Genomic DNA, 4417 nt, shown 5'->3' with positions numbered 1-4417 from the left:
ATACAGACCACCCCCTGGAGAATGTCAGTATTATAGGAACACCCCCTTCTTTCACCAAATTAGACTCAGACCCCCTATCGTCAGTCTGTCACCGATGCCGGGGCCAAACCTTCTCCCTCACCTCCTGTTTCTCCACCGCCGCCGCCGCCGCCTCTGCCTTTGCCTCCATGTTTGCATGGCCTTTGCCTCCATGTCCTCCACCGACATATCCGACCTCATTAGACCTAAATCAGAGAGGTCGCAGAGAGGTAAAGGTTATGAAATAGTCATGGCCATGAATAGGAATGGGAGGAGGAAGAAGATGAAACTGAGTCCGGTGAAATCCTTTATTTTGATCCAAATACCGGAGATGGAGACTTGCACGGGCACCATCAGAGGCAGCACCACTCGCCGTCGACGGAATGAGCAAACTTGCGGACGACAACAACTCGGGTACTCTGGATCTCGCCAGACTCACAGGTTGAGGTACGGAAAAGGAACGAGGGAGAGAGTGTGATAAGTGACAAGGGTGATTAAAGGGTATTTTTGGAATAGTATAATACTGGTGTTTTACTCATAAGGGCAAAATTGTCATTTCACAACATCACTTAACATAAACTGACGGCAAGGGGTCCAAGTCCAATTTGGTGAAAGAGAAGGGGTGTCCCTCTAATATTGGTATTCTCCAAGGGGTGGCATTGTAAATTACCCTTTTTTATATGACACTCTTTGCTAATGATTGATCCAGATATTTAAAATAGTCATGTTGTGGTAGTTCTCGCCCCTCAAGTTTCACCACTTCCTCACGTCTCATAGTTTGGCTAAATGGGCACATCATATACTCTGCTTTATATAATTTATTTTATTTGCATATTTTCAATGAATACGCTTGGTCCTCCTAATAATGAATTATTTCTGTTATGATCAGCTCTTCGCTTTGATAAGTCTGGAGAGTGAAAGGACGTACAACCATATAAGGCAGCGGTTATTTGATCTTAGGCTATGTTTGCTTAGAAAAGGAAAGGACAGAAAGAAAAAAAAATTTCAAAAGAGAAAAATTGAATTTGAAATAAATGAATAGATACATCAATTTTTTTATTATGTAATTTAAATTTTTGTCTCCTTATGTCTTATTGGATTGATTGATTTCTTTTCTTAGGAATTTAAAAACAGTATTTATTTGAATTTGGAAGGATAATGCCACTTGTAATAAGATAAGAGAAGAAGTCATGTTAGTTGTCTTATTTTTTACCTAACAGATAATTTTCAGATTAAACCTAGCTCCCTTTCTAATTCGATTTTTATAATCTCAATTACATATTAGAAAGAAGCTATTTATTTCATTCTTTTTTTTTTTTCGATAGAGCTATCTATTTCATTCAAGCACCAAACTTTTGATATATGTGTCCAAATAAGGGTGATGGTCATAAAATAAAATTCAAAATCAAATAAAGATCCTACTAATATATTTGATTGAAGGAAAAAGATCCTCTTCAACACCAATGACCCTTCAACGATTCATCCAAGGGTTGGAGGGCTTGGAAATGCATCCGTAGGTGTTGGGATACATGTTCCAATCCTCCCAACTTCTGGTTGGTCATTGGAAGGTTGTTGAATAAGGTCCAAGTTGTTGGAGAAGAGCCGGGTCCTTGATTGAAGATTTATAACTTTGCCCATCATTATCTAAAACAAAAAGAGTGGATAATAATTAGAAAAATCACATGATAACCCACTTTCGGCTTTCCATTTACAAAACTTTCCACTTAAAGTTTTAATTAAAAAAAAATACCCTAAATCAGGTTTCTCGATTCACAAAACTATTCAAAATAGTGATTCTCCTTTATCTTTCACATATAATCAGACGTTTTTATTAACTGAAACTTTAAGTGGGTAGTTTTTTTGATTTTGGGTATTTTTATAATTGAAACATTGAGTGGATAGTTTTCTAAACCTAAACCTAATTTTGGGTAATTTTGTTGATTGAAACTTTGGGTGGATAATTCTATAATAGAAAACCTAAAAGTGAATAATCATGCAACTTTCTGATAATGATTTTATGGTTGTCAGTAGTTGGAAACTTGGTGGCGATGAAAAGATCCTCCAATAATCATAGTTACTAACACCATTCAGAAGAGGAGAAAGACAAATAGTAAGATCGTCTTCTTCAAGGCTTCCCAATATTGGAACCTTAAACCCTTGGCTTTTGGATCCTTTGCCCGTTTCTTGCTTTGCTTCTTTTGTTTTTTTCCCCTCTAATGATATTATTTCTTTAATTAAAAATAAATAAATAAATAAAAAGTTTGGTCCTTTGTTCTGTTCATGAGACGAACTAAACCACATTTGTCACAGGCCAGCCATGGCTGTGGTGGCCATTCCCACTTCAAATTGATAGAATTGACGTAAGTGAGGGTAATGCCATAGTATTAGGGGAGGAAGAGAAAGAAAATGATAAGAAAGGGGAAGAAATATGAATTGGTTGATAGATGAAATTGAGAGGTAATCTTTTGGACATTTTGAAACGACAAAGGAAAGAAAAAGATGTAAAATTTCAAATGTAGAAGAATTTTAGAAAATAAGATTAAAGGTAAGAGAATTTTAGTAAAAATAGACCAAAGGTAGGAGAGCGATAATATTTTTTGTCTTGTAATCTTAATCTAGGCATTCAAAGATCACCACTTTTCATGGTTGTATTGAAGATTTGAAGCAAAATTCACTCTTGAGTCTTGACTGCTTGGTGGTGGTGGTGGTGGTTCGAGAAGAAAATTCAGTAGCTGTACTTTTTCTCAGATGCGCCTCAGGCTGGGAGGTCAGTGGGTCAGACTTTGATTTCGACCTGATCAGAATTTTATTTTGATAGTGATCCGATGAGGTTCTTAATTTGCAAGAGAAGTGTGTGGGGGGTTGCAGCGGGTGGGGACTTAGGATTGGGTGGCGAGGTGAAAGGGCTGTAGAATTGTAGTGGTGGGGCAATGGGGGTTATGTTGGCAGCGAAAGAGAATGAAGGTGTAGATCAATTTCCTTTAATAATGGAGAGGTAATTTTAAGATTTTAAAATATCAGGGAAAAGGAATGGTGGGATTTATTTATTTCTTAATTAATTTATTGGGTGAGGGAAGGGAGGATCATGTGTGAAAATTGAGAAAGGGTATTTGAGTAAATGTAGAATAAATATAAAGGAGTGATAAAAATTTTCTCTACTATTGTTTCACCTATTTGTACACTTAAGCGCACAAGGGTGTGCACCCTCTCCATAACCCTCAGCACATCACACCACCCCTGGGATGGGGACCCTGTTGCACGATATGTCAATTAGCGGGGTGTAAGGGCTGGGAGCACCTTGGATTGTGTGTTCTTGCTTTGGGCTTGAGGACTCCCAACGTTTGGTTTGCGTTACATGAATTGCGATGTAGAGGAGCCCAGTCTCAAAATTGGATCAAGTTCATATACAAGAACAATCTCGTATGTCCCTGATTCGTGGATTTGAAATTCATTTTTTCTCTTTTATTTAAAGAAATGGGAGAAAAAGAGTGAATTAGGACGGCTGACAGGCAAGGAGTAAGCGGTGGCAGGCCGGTGCTAGCACTCCTCGGCCCTCCATCAGGCCGTGCTGCCACCTTGGCCCTCCATTAGGTTGTGCTGCCACCTCGGTGCTACCAGTCACTGCTGACAACCTGTCACCTCGGCCAAGTAATGCACCCAGAAAGTGCACACATCCACTCCTACATTCAAGGACGTGATCCCTGATCATCGGGGCAGAACTCTATCCACTACACGTCATCAGAGGCGTCCACCCTTCTCACGACTTGCACATCCAAGATCAATGGAGAATATTCCCAGAATATGCCCTGAAACCTGAAATATTACCAGAATCACAGTGCCACTCCCCTCAAGGACTCTATGCCTAAACTGGACTCTCCACAAATGCCCCTCCTTCTCTCTCCATCAGCAGCCTATAAATACCAAGGTAAGCCTCCATCATGGGATCGATCATCGGGTCAGTTTGGCTCTCCCTTATCATCTTTTCTGTGCAGGTCGACCAAAGTACTAGGAACTGCAGGGAAGATCATCCGGTCAATTTTTACCGCATCAATCCCCATTATTAATTTCATATTTTGTTTTAGCTTTGCTTTACGTTGACCCCAATCTCAAGTCCCAACTCACAAGAGTAGAAGACCTTGATCAAATACATATTTATAAAAGGGATGATCATCAATACAACTAAGTCAAAAGCAATCCCTGGTGAACCCAACGCCATATTATTTTGTATGAAATAAATAAAATTCTTTATTTTGTTCAAGATGTAACAAATTTATATATGTTGGCACGGATAACAGGCATCGCCCATCCTGCAGTTCACTCACTAGTCTGTTCCTCTTGTTTTCAGTCCTCCCACTGCTTGTTGCCCTCACCGAGAGAGACTGAGCAAACCATGGTAGCC

The sequence above is a fragment of the Macadamia integrifolia genome, chromosome 6 (assembly GCF_013358625.1).
Source record: "Macadamia integrifolia cultivar HAES 741 chromosome 6, SCU_Mint_v3, whole genome shotgun sequence".
NCBI lineage: Eukaryota > Viridiplantae > Streptophyta > Magnoliopsida > Proteales > Proteaceae > Macadamia > Macadamia integrifolia.
The sequence above is the reverse complement of the archived record's forward strand: the minus strand, read 5'-3'. Positions refer to the sequence as shown.